Source organism: Silurus meridionalis, chromosome 8 (assembly GCF_014805685.1).
Source record: "Silurus meridionalis isolate SWU-2019-XX chromosome 8, ASM1480568v1, whole genome shotgun sequence".
In the NCBI taxonomy this organism is placed as follows: domain Eukaryota; kingdom Metazoa; phylum Chordata; class Actinopteri; order Siluriformes; family Siluridae; genus Silurus; species Silurus meridionalis.
In genome coordinates, this window is record NC_060891.1 from 9,108,501 (window position 1) to 9,121,892 (window position 13,392).

Consider the following 13,392-nt stretch of genomic DNA (forward strand, 5'->3'; position numbering starts at 1 on the left):
CTGGCTCCATGATACCACGCACTCGCGAGTCGCGACTGGCGAGCAACCTCGCCCTCACTCTTTCTTTTCGTTTTCGAAAAGTATCGATACTTTGACTTTTGGATCGATACTTTTCGATACCATCCCCAGTATCGATAGTATCGATATTTGGTATCGATACACACATGGCTACTAAACATCACAAACTACAATAAACTGAGGAAACTACAGAAGACATCAAGCTGATTAAGGTACGCATTTCAAACATGTGAAGCACATTTTATAGTGACTGCGCATTTCTGTTGTTAAATGTAGTTTTGAAGTTAAAACGTGTAGTATTTTGTAAAGTCACATAACAACAGCTAAAGGACAAAACACTGAATAAAAGTAAATCCTGGCTGGATAAGTAAACTCTCATTACATATTGAATCGTTTGGATTGTGAAAATGTGCTAGAAGCTTAGACAGTTCTAGACAGTAACAACCCTCTGTAATACAGTGAAGCAGCTAAGTCACAGTAAGATATATAAATGTATGTGAACCTTTCCAGCTGATCTTTTGAATCATTGTCTCAGTGGAACATATGTATGTAATGTGTGACTGCAATACAAAGTCATAAATATTGTTCTTGGTTTTAGGTCGTGTGGAAAAACTGGAGCTCTGCAGCAGAAAAGCATGCCAAAGGTGTGTAGCACAAATCAACTTGTTGTTGTTATTATTAATTGTAGTAGTAGTATAATCTTTATGCATGGGTCATGAGGGTGAGGGCTTAGAGTAGGGCTGGGGATCGTTTTCAATACTACTGAGGCACTGACACAATTGCTTTAAAAATTTTGAACATTTTGGAATTGGTATTGAAGTCAAGGTAAAATAACTAATATTACATTCAATTTACATTACTTTTGTGGGTTAACTGGGACCATGAATACATGTAATATGGGTCTAGAATTAAAAAAGAAGTATATTGTATTTTTTATGTTAAAAAACAAAGATTTTATCAATAAAACACTGCAGTAGACAATTGTATTCATTTAATGACTGAGTCATGTTGGTTGTGCTTTCTCCCACAAAGCAACCTCCTGTACTAGTCTGCTTTCCAAAGAGGCCACTCAACTAAGACTGTCCTGCTCTGTGACTCCAGCAGCTTTTAAGTCATCTGTGCTCGTTTTGCTGGATTTGTTTGCGGTTTTTGGAACAGTTATCCACCTGAATGTCCGTGTCTTTGGAACCTCACTCCAGTTGTCCATGTCTTACCTCAGGTATGTCCTTCAGGGTGTCAGGGTTTGAATCGTAGATCATCTATATAATCATTTATAACCATTCAGACCTTTATAAACCATTTAGGTTCATAAAGGTAGTTATTTTAATAATTTTAGACATGTTTTGACTTGTGGACCATATGGAAACGTTGTTAATGTCAAATATCTTAGTCAGGACAATACTAAATATAAAATAACATGCATATTGTATGATCCCTCTTTTGTTAAAATTGCACATTTTTGCAGGATCTGCTCGGGGTTCCCAAACATTTGTGAGTCATGACAATGGGGTCTGTCATTTAGAAACATGAACATTTTCATATTTCTCTCTCTCTCTCTCTCTCTCTCTCTCTCTCTCTCTCTCTCATTTCAGCTGGATTGCCCGACAGTTGCTGCTCTCATCTTTGCCTCCTGGACAGAAATATCTTGCTGTATGTTGAATGATCATCAACTCAACCCTGCCAACACAGAACTGCTCATGTTTTCAGCTGACCTAACTTTGGTGTTATTATTGATGCATATATAAATTGCACTGGCCCGATCCTGCAGATTTGCCCTGTACAACATTATGAAGATCAGACTCTTTCTTTTGGGCCATGCTACAGAACTCCCTGTCCAAGCTTTTGTTCTCTCCAAACTGGACTGTTGTATTGCTCTCTTAACAGACTTTCCAGAATCTTCTACCAAGCCTCTGCAGCTAATCCAGCCTGTGGCACTGAGACTGATCTTCAACAAGCTAAAGAGTGCAGGTCACTGTATTTTATTTTTTATATAAACTGCTGTGTCTACTGTGTTAGACTAACTTAACATGCAACTTGGATTTGTTATGTTGCTTTGGATAAAATGTCATTGTAAATGTATAAAGGTGTACAGCAATTGCCATTTAATGTAGATATTTTTGCATGCTCTTATTTTCTATAATTCGATTGTTCATTTAACTTGACATACAGTGCTTCTGTTCAATTATTAATACTGTGAATTTACAGGTTTCTTTTATAAGTACAGAATATACAGTGGAGCTCATTGCTTTACTGTCCAAACATGTTAAACTGTAATATGTCTGGAAAATGAACTATTAAAATGTATCTACAGACATTTTTCTGTGTATTATGAATTGAGTATATTTTTATACATTTTTGATTATTGTAATTAATGATATCTGTATTTACACAGTAAATGCATTTTAATTTACAGAGATTAAATATACAAATCATTTTCAAATATGTGCTTTTTGGATTTATTTCATCGTTATTGTACATGAGGAAGACTATACTTTTACAGTAAATTAATGTAAATGGACAGATCAGTTTTATAAAATAACTAATTAAAACCTTAAATTTATGGTGATTAACCTGACAGTTGGTTGTTTTTCTGTTATTTAACAGAATTTATCTGTTTTTATAAAGTTAAAAAATTATTTATCAACAGTAATATCCTGTAATTTAAGTACTTTTGACCATAAAGTCTATTCTGTATTTTTACAGTTTTTTGCTAGTAATTTTGTAAAATGGTTATTTCTGTACACACAGCATAAAATACCCACAACAACAACATGATTTATACCATATAATCAAAGAATCACAATTGAAGTGTAGAAAGAGTTTAGTGCTTTTAGTTATAAGGAAACGTTTGTTACAGTCATTTTTTTCTGATTGACTAGGGCCATAATCCCTCCATCCAAATCCACATAGATGTTTTGATCCATATCTGTGGAGATGTTTTCTGTAGAAGACTCCTCACCTGTAATTTTATACACTGGGAGCTGTAAGTATTGTCTAAACAATGGCAAGGAATTCCACAACAGATAAAACATGCCACGGCTGCAAGGATTATTAAAATTGTAGTCCCAGTCTGACCCTATTCTACTCTATTTATTAGTATATTATGTTAATTATACTTGGAGTAAACAGGTTACATGAGTTTGATTAAAATATGGGCTAAATAGGTTAAATTAATCCACTTCATTGTATCTAATAGATTCTATACTAGTTATTAGGTACATTTGACTGGAACATAAAAAGCTAAACTATAAAAGCTAAGATTAGCTAGCCGGCTAGTTACCCATGCTAATGTCACTAGATATTTACTTTTTACTTTTTAAATAGTCTACAATTTTTCTTGGTTGCTGCTAATCGCTGCTGCTTCTTGCTGCTGTTTGTTTGTTTGGCGGTTGTCAAGGAGATACTAGAATGACCAGCTGGAGACTTGAGTCCCAAAGCACTTGAAGCACAAACACACTGCAAAATATTATTTTAATACAAAATTACCTTCAAATATTAATCTAGAAAAATGGCCCTGAATCCTGTATGTACACAAAACAGACAAATGAATCTCATTTAAAATGCTTTCAGTAAATCTACATTCTGTTTATATGAAGTATTTCCACAGTTTGCATGTTAATTTGCTGGATGGAGCTTTTATTCATTAGTTATTTATCCAGTTATCATCTGTTAACCTGTTATTTCAACAAAACCAGATTTTTTAATTCATTTTTATTTGTATTGCGCTTTTAGCAATGAACATTGTCTCGAAGCAGCTTTACACAGATAATTTGGTGATAAAAATGAATATGATGTTCTTTATGTGTAAGTTTGTCTCTGCTGAACAAGCTGTTGGCGACTGCGGCGGGAAAAAACTCCCCGAGACGGCATAAGGAAGAAACCTTGAGAGGAACCAGACTCAAGAGGAAACCCGTCCTCATCTGGGTTTCACTGAATGTCCATTTACTACAGCTAAATGGTGTTGAGGTGAAGTGATGATCAGATACAAACTGTAGTCCTGAGTCAGTGTAGCAGACTGTTAACATAAACTACAGTCCAAATCCCAACCCTCAAAGCTCCTGTTCTTACTCTGTTTTGTTTCTGCGTGGACTATTTCAGCCTGATGGTTGTAAGTTTTTGGACATAGGTGTTCCTAATAAAGTGTTTGTAATACGTGAACAAAATTAGTATCATTGTTCATACAGTAACATGGTCATTTTTAAACATATGCACAGAGTCGTTAAAGACTCGTAATATAAATAATAAAAATTACTGTAACATATAAAAATGGCCGTGAATCCTGTATGTACTGTAGATGTTTTGTTTGAGGTTTTGTGATCATGAAAATGAAATCCTGCAGGTTATTTGGGTTGGTACTGAGTGATAGTTGTTTCATAAACACCTTCTTATAAAATCCAACTCAAATGTTAAATAAAAATTCACTCTAAATATGTAATCAGCAGCGTCTCACCATCACATTCCAGTATGGGAGCGCAGGAGGAGGAGATGCCCGACTGCATGGAATACAGAATAACATCAAATCCCCTGGATGTCTCAGGTGGAAGATTTCTATACCACCCGGAAAAAGTGTACAAGATTATCAGGGTGTGTGGTGTTTTGCACAATGTGGCACTGAGGACCAGTTTCCCTCTCCCTCCTGACCTCCATCCCCCTCAGCATTATGACCCCGAGCCACAGCCCCCTGCTTCACAAGAGTCAACAAGGTGGAAGAATCCATGAGGAGGTCATACGGCGTTTTTAAGGAAGACAAAATCATGGTTTAACTACATCTTTTAATAATTATACAATTTCTTTCATCACTTCTCTCATCTGCAGAAGCTCATCTGAAATGATGTTAATAGCGTTTATTGCATCTCGCTGTAGTAAAAGATTAAAATCAGTATATTTGACAAGACAGAAATAAAAAATAATTAAAAGATGAGACGATCTACAAGATACAATAACTTTACACTCAGCTTTATACTATTGACTATAAGTGTAAAACTATCATAAATAGCCATAAGAGAAACAGAAAGAGGAAAAAGGCATGTTCAGACTCTCTGTTTCTCTTGTCTTCTTCTTTTTTTTCTATTTCTCGTTTTCTTTTGAATGTTTTCTTGTCTCAGCTGAGCAACAATTTCCTCCCATCGCTCTCGGACTCTCATATAACGATCTGTTTTATTCTCTGAAGTCTTCTTTTCTTCCTCACAGAGATTCTGGGTATCCTGGAGCCCCCTGTTGGTCTGAAGCTGTAAGTTGTTCCTCTCCTCTATGTCAAGTTTAGTTTTCTCTTCGTCCTCTTTTTTCTTTAAAATCCAACGTGGGCTCAAACTGAGCAACACGTTCCTCCAGTCGCTCTTTGTCTCTGATCAAATGATCTCTCTCCTGCTCTGCACTATTTTTTACTTTCTCACAGTGATTCTGAGTATCCTGGAGCTCCATGGTGGTCTGTTCCAAATTGACCTCAAGCTGAGCAACATGTTCCTCCAGTTTCTTTTTCTTTCTCAACCAGCTCTCTCTCTCACATTCTACAGTTTTCTCCAGTTCCTCAAGGATTTTTAGGGAAGACTGGAGCTCCATGGAGGTCTGATCCAAAGTGGCCTCAAGCTGAGCAACATGTTCCTCCAGTTGTTTTTGTTCTCTCGCCCAGCTCTCTCGCTCACATTCTACAGTTTTCTCCAGTTCCTCATGGATTTCCAGGGAAGACTTGAGCTTCTTGGTGGACTGTTCCAAAGTGGCCTCAAGCTGAGCAACACGTTCCTCCAGTTGTTTTTGTTCTCTCGCCCAGCTCTGGCTTCTCTCAGTTATGTCCTGTTCCTGCTGCTTTCGCTCAGAAGCCAAAGTAGCCTCCAGCTTGTGCACCGTCTGAAGCAGAATGGCTTTCTCTTCTTTCTCTTCTGTTATCTTCTCTATCATTAGACGAGAAAAATCATCCAAGTCTTTCTCTACTTTCTCCATGTGTTCCAGCTTCTCCTTCATTTCAGCAATCTGCTCAGATTTCTTCTTTCTTCTGGTTTGAAAAATTTCTCTAAACGTTCTGAAGAGCCCCATGTTTACGTGTCTTTACTTAAATGCACAAACCTCGGAAATGAGAAACAGAGACGCATTCTGACTACATACAGGTTGCCCTACTGTGACGTCACAGAGAGATGCTCCGCCCTCTTTCTGTGACGTCACCCCTGTCTCTCTCGCTCTCTCTCTCTCTCTCTCACACACACACACACACACACACACGCAACACTTACTGTGCGCATGCGCACATTACAGAGGGAAAGTGCGGATAAAATATCATGGCGTCTTCACAACTTTTCTGTTGTTCCTGAGAGAAGAGCGATATTACAGGCATAAATAAGATAAAAACAGCTGTAAACTGTGTATAAAGCGAGTGAATGTCAGCGGGACTCCATGCTCTCTGAGGACGGACCGGGGCTAGCTTAGCATGCTAACTTCAGTAGATATCTCTGTTACATAATACCAGAGGTGGGAAGTAACGGAGTACAAATACTTCGTTACTGTACTTAAGTAGATTTTTCTGGTATCAGTACTTTACTCCACTATTTATTTTTCAGACAACTTTTTACTTTTACTCATAAAATTTTTACACAAATATCTGTACTTTTTACATCTTACATTTTTAAAACCGGCTCGTTACTTTAGTTTTAATCCACTGATTTGGTGAAATATATATTTTTTATTTTCACTGTGCGCCGATTACAGCCAAACAACCAATTTCCTGTTACTACACATCTTTCTCAATCCGCTGGTCTATAAGTCCTCACTCTCACTTTTTACGAAGATAAGAATCAGCAGGCAGAAGGCAGTAAGAAGTTTAGGGTTAACGTGGATGAGACAGAGGGAGTCAGTGATGTAAACATGAGTGAGAACAGACACATTCATGATCATCATCATCATCTTTTCTCTGCTTGTGTTCTATATGTGGATCTTCAGCCTGGATACATTCATTCGGTAACAACATTTTTAATTTGTTTTGTATTAATATATATATATATTACAGCCTAAATATTTTAAATACATCAAACATCAAAATACAACAAAAATATATAAAAATGACTATCAATATGTTTAAAACTAGAATAAATCTGGTTCAGACCGTTAAATACAGTGCAGTATTACAGCCTTATTTCATGTTCATTTTATAAAAGCAGTTTGTGATTATAATTATAATTATAATTATATATATATATATATATATATATATATATATATATATATATATATATATATATATATATATATATACATACAGTAGCACTGGGGTGCTTAAGTACCTAAAGGTCTACATTTAAACATACTTTTTTATTTTTAAATGATTAATTTTATTATTATTACATGCAGATTTACACATTTACTCTTTCTGTGCGGTCCGGTACCAATTGACCCACGGACCGGTGCCAATCTGTGGCCCCGGGTTTGGGAACCACTGATATAAGGAGCACCATACAATATTATTATATGAAAGATTAATCACTATAAAGAAAATAGAAACATACACAAGAATGTTATTAACTACTTGCACGATCCATGTGGAATAAAGTTCAAAATTCTTGTGCATATAACAATAATAAATATTGTGAATGTAAACAAACATTTAGCAGTAGTTTGAAAAAAAATGTCAAAGATGCAAATAATGTGTTTAAACTGAGTTACAGTACAGTGGTCAGGGTCATACAGAGGTTTTTCAAGATGGATTCCACTCAGAACAGACCTCACAAGGGTCCATCAAAGAAGTCGAGTCCTCGTGCTGTGCGTCAGGTGCAGAAGCTGCTTCAGAAAACAGACACACGAGTGCTGCAGCATCGCTTTAATCACTTCTTATTTCAAGAAATCTTACCAAGTGTAATTATTTTACTGCACTGGCAAATCATTTGACTTGTTTCTAGTCTGTAGAGTTTCTTCTTAAATCATGCTTTTATTTCTTTATTTCGACGGATATTTTTTGCAGTGGACGCGTCATAATGTCTGCTGTGTGTTTTTATTCCTGACCACCGAGCACCATAGAGTGGATAAAAATGTATTAATATTATTCATCCACACAATTCGTACAAGATGATTCATACAAATCAATACAATTCATTTTAGAATTGTATTAATAGTTTAAAGGATAAAGTTTGAAGTCATCGAGGATGTAACACGACTTTAAAAAAGAGCTGGAATAAATAGAGTGAGAAGAGCAGCCGCCGCACAGACTCCAGATCACACACTCTCATACAGTATTTGAAAAGCACTTGTAATTCTCTCAACTGAGAACAGAAAGCTGAGGGTACATTGGGAACAAGTTTCCCAAAACTGTATAGTTGCAATGTGGAAAACATATTGCCTGAATCATTATTTCTGCTCATTTATGCTGTGCAGATGATTGTGTGGATCCATAGGGTAGTGGTCGTCACATCTTCCAGTGGAACCATGCAGGTTGCAAACATGAGTGAGGTTTATATATTACTCACAAATTGCTACTCAATCCTGGAAATAAATAAACAGTTTTGCATGTTTCTGCATTGTGGTTGAAACAGAAATGAAGGAAAAGCGTTCTAAAATTAGAATCAGAGACTCAAGGGCATGGCTCCACTGGGGGTCGAACCCAGGACCTTCTGCATGTAAAGCAGACGTGATGACCACTACACTATGGAACCTCCTGCTGAGAAGGTTGATGTCCAATGTGCATAAATAGAAACATATCTCTCAAAATGTAACTGGAAAAATATAAATTAAACTTACCCTGTTCAGCGCTGACACAATCATCTCCACTGTTTCAAACATGTTAAGCTCCAGGTTTTTATGACTGCACCATGTCTCTCAGGCCTTTCTTCACTAAAGCAGGGTCATTGGCTGAAAACTGATTTTCCAGCTTTTTGGAAGTAGCTCCTCTTAGCCACTCTATGAGGATCAATGATGAGGATTAATCTTCCTCATATTAATGAATTAATCATGTACTACAGTATTTGAAAAGCACTTGTAATCCTGTCAACTGAAAAGAGAAAGCTGAGGGTACATTGGGAACAAGTTTCCCAAACTGGATAGTTGCAATCGGAAAAACATTTTGCCTGAATTGATATTTCTGCTCATTAATGCTGTTTAGTTGCCTGTGTGGTTCCATTATGTAGTAGTCATCACATCTGCTTTACATGCAGAAGCTCCTGAGTTCAACCCCCAGTGGAACCATGCAGCTGGCAAACCTGAATGAGGTTTATGTTTTTGTGACCAGTTATGTTAAGAAAGCGAAGATATTCCCACAAATTATTACTCAATTCTGCAAAAAAAAAAAAAAAAAAGTAGAATCAGCAACTCAAGGGCAAGGTTCCACTGGGGTTCAAACCCAGGACTTTCTGCGTGTAAAGCAGACGTGATGACTGCTACACCATGGAATCTGGAATATTTTTCAGACAACTTTTTACTTTCACTCATTACATTTTTACACAAATATCTGTCATTTTTACTTCTTACATTTTCAAAACCGGCTCGTTACTTTAGTTTTAATCCATTGATTTGGTTAAATGTCAATATTTTTTATTTTCACTGAGCACCAATTTCAGCCGACCAAACCATTTCCTGTCATTGTGCGTCTTTTTCAATCCACTGGTGAATAATGTCCTGCCTCTCACTCACCACAGATGTAGACTAGTTTACAAGCTAAGGATTAGCAGGCAGAAAACAACAAGAAGTAAAGCTGTGCTTTTGTAAAATAAAGTAAACAGACAGGGGGTGCTCTCTGTGCGAAATGTGCGATTATGTTGCGATTAAATATTTAAATTGATTGACAGCCCTAATATTAATGTAGGAACCTTTAAAAATGTGCTTTGTTTCCAATGTTTTATGACAATTTATTTATTTTATTTCTATTTTCAAATTTAATATTACGACATTGTTTGTTTTTTTGTTCGGATACGGGTTTGTTTTATATTCAGAAAATTAATTTGTTAAATGTAAATGTTTTATTGTTGTCCAATGACTGTTGACCAAAAGGTTAAAGGTCAGGGGAGTGACAACGCGGGAGAGAGGAGCAACGCACAGGGCGCGTGTGTGTGTGCTACAGGAGACAGAGTATATTCCTGAAAATACTACGGCCCAAATTGTACGGTAACTGTATACGGGTTTCCTTCTTTGATTTTCTCAACGTTTAAGTTTATTTATGGGCACCGCCTGTTAACAAGACACCATCTCCGTCATCACGTGTAATCGAGGCCTAGCGGCCATCGCATTAGCCACGCGTGTGAACAGTGCATGCAGACGGGATCTAGTTGGACCCGGGACTTTGTGACGGGACGTGTTGCATTGTCGCTGCTGTAAAGATCTCAGGGTTACACTGTGCTCGGATCGACCTGACTCTCCACGCTGAGGGAATTATTCATTACGCTAACCGTGAGTTGGTGCTTTTCTGTTTCATCTTGGTTTCCTTGGTTGGATGTAAGGATTTTTCCAAGTTTGTGCTTAAGAGTACTTCTTTAACTCTTCACACTGTGAATGTGCACCAACTGGGCCCCAACGAAAACATAGTGTATGTGACTTGAGTTGTTGGTTCATATATTTTGCATACAGAACTGAGTTTTCTGATAGACTGTGTAATATTGTGCACTTGTGCTGTTATATTCTATTGTATTTCTTTGTTTTGAGGTCTTTAATTGTACTTTTCATACCATTTTCAATACTAGTAATTTATTTTCTAAATATTTCATCCTCCACTGTTTACTAGTTTCATATATATATTTTTTTTGTTTTAAATTACAGCTACAGCAAACAAACAGTAAAACTCCAGAATAAGGTAAATAAATAAGTTGTTAATTTGCTAATTTAAATTTGTACTCTGGTGTTTCATTCATTGGGGTTCGTTATTGAAATAAGAGACTGGTGTACAAGAGAAGAATACTACCGGCCAATTCACCATTCAACTGCCGGGAATCCAGGTTTTCTGAGTTACGTAAAAAATATAAAATTGTAACCTTTTGGGTTTAAAAACAGGGTTACATTTGGAGGCACCGCTGGGATCATTTTCTTTCCTGTTTACCGGTTTGTTTGTTTTTATTCTCTCTTAACATTGTTGTTTTGTGTGAAAAGCAATCTTTTCATTTTTGTGCATTCTTTACTGTACCTGCAGTCTAGCTCTAACTGCTAAGGCATGGATCTCTCACAGGTTGTTGTGTGGAGCCGAGAGGAAAGTGTTAATCTCTCGCACGCCATTGTGGTGAGTAATGTACCTTTGGATGTTAGCAATGAGACAGTTGGTAAAGTGTTAGACACTGTGAAAGTTTTTGGTCGTACTAAAATACGTGGTCGGCGTGGTTATGTCACTGGCAGGACGCTGTTTGTTTTAGTAGAAACCAGTACTGATCTAGACCCTGATACTGTACCTCCTGAAATAGGTGTTGAGAACGAGGCTGGGCCTTGGCCTGTCCATGTAGTTGCCAGTTTGTTAGCACCTGGTGCTCCATCTGAGGGTGATGCTTTTCAGCTTAAGTTAATGACTCTTTTACAAGAGGAAGGGAAATCTATGGAGGAAGTCAAGGCCATAGTTATGGGAAGTACGCCTCCTAAAGCTGACATTAGTGTAGGTCTAGTTGATGCTATTGGGAAATTAGTGGACCGTTGTAATCATGTGTCTAGCGATGGGCCGGGTTATAGAAAACTGAGACTGTTCTCTGGCTTAAGACCTGTCCCTCCAGGTGAAGAAGAATATGAAGTTTGGATGGAACAAGCTGCCCAGATGATCAGTGAATGGCAGTGTACGGAGGCTGCTAAGAGACAACGCATTGTTGAGAGTTTGCGGGGCCCTGCTGCTGATATTGTCAGATTCTTGAAAGTGAGTAACCCATCCGCTACTGCCAGCGAATATCTATCTGTCCTTGACACTGCATATGGCACCACGGAGAGTGGACCTGATCTGATGGCTAAGTTTCGTCATACCTACTAAGAAAGTGGAGAAATATTGTCTGATTTCCTGTACAGGCTAGATAAACTTCTTCACAGAGCTTTCTTTAAGGGTGGAATTGATGCAGCTGGCATAAATAAAGTTAGAATGGAGCAGCTGATTAAGGGAGCTCTTACCAATGACATGGTTGCCTTACGAATAAGGATGACTCACACACTGCGAGATCCCCCTTCTTTTTCACAGTTGATGAAAGAAGTGAGGGAGGAGGAACACTGGGTAGCTGCTCGAGTGGATGTTAAAGCTTCTGTTGCTACTGTTATTTCTTCGCCTGTGCCATCTGAATTGCAAGACTTGAGAAAAGAGGTTAAAGTGTTATCTACTCAGGTTAGTCAACTATTGAATGTGGCTACCGTGACTTCGGTTTCTGATTGTGTTTCTCCGAAAGTGCCTCATCACCTATCTGACAGAGTGAACCGGGACAACTTCCAAAACCCAAAGACCCCTAAGCCACCTGTGCCAACAGTCTTTTGCTACAAATGCGGTGAAGATGGACATACAAAGCGAGAATGTAAGGCACCTGAAGACCTCAGAAAGGTGAACCAAAAACTGATCAAAATGCAGCGCCTGCAGGGAAACTGGTCAGGGGCTCAGTGAAGGAACGGTACCGGGCTCCTCATAACACACGTTCCGCTCATGGTTCAGTTATGCTTGATGTTGGTAAGCCAAAACTGCCAAATGGTTTAGTAGGGCCTGTCTCTGAAGTTCCTGTTCAGATAGAAGGAATCTACACAAAAGCTCTTCTTGACAGCGGTTCTCAGGTTACTCTCCTTTACCGCAGTTTTTATGATACTTACCTGAAACACCTAGAAATTCAGCCAGTGAAAAATCTTGAGATCTGGGGTCTAAGCTCTCATAAATACCCGTATGATGGATACTTGCCCCTCAGACTTGAATTCACAGAAAGCGTTGCTGGAGTGCGTCAAGTGGTAGACACACTTGTCATTGTATGCCCTGATCCTCTAAAGCGAGATGGCGTAGCCATTTTGGTCGGAACCAACACTAGCCTAGTGAAAAACCTGTTTGAGTCATGTCGCAAGCAAGCTGGTGAGAAGTTCTTGAATGTGCTGACCGTACATCCAGTAATTAGGGAAGCCTATGAGTCCATTCAGCAAACGAACGCATCACAACAGGATCCAGATAAGCATGGAACAGTCTGGTTTGTGAAGCATAACCCTGTGGTCCTGAAGCCAGATGAAGTTTTGCAACTTCCTGGGTTAGTTAAGTTTCCTGGGCAAATGACTGAGTCTCTAGTGCTTATAGACAAAGCAGCTGTTAATGACACCAGTTCTGATGATCTAGAGGTGAGGCCTGAACTTCATTCTGCATCCGTTGTATCCACCCGGCGGGTCACAGTGACAGTTAAGAATGTTTCTACAAAGGATGTATGTGTGAAGCGAGGAACTCCCCTTGCTCATGTTTTTCCAGTGTCCTTAGTTCCACATCTTGCCTCTACA

The 13,392-nt window shown here is 38.1% G+C and overlaps 1 protein-coding gene and 1 non-coding gene across 2 annotated transcripts in view; both read right to left on the reverse strand.

Annotated features, from left to right (window-relative positions):
* The window catches only part of LOC124390066 (polyadenylate-binding protein 1-like 2), a gene marked incomplete at its 3' end in the record, with an annotated part of 369,871 nt that overhangs the window by 108,537 nt on the left and 247,942 nt on the right, over nucleotides 1–13,392 (reverse strand). The window lies entirely within an intron of this gene.
* Nucleotides 8,576–8,648, reverse strand: trnav-uac. Its single transcript has one exon. It is a non-coding gene; the product is annotated as a tRNA-Val (tRNA).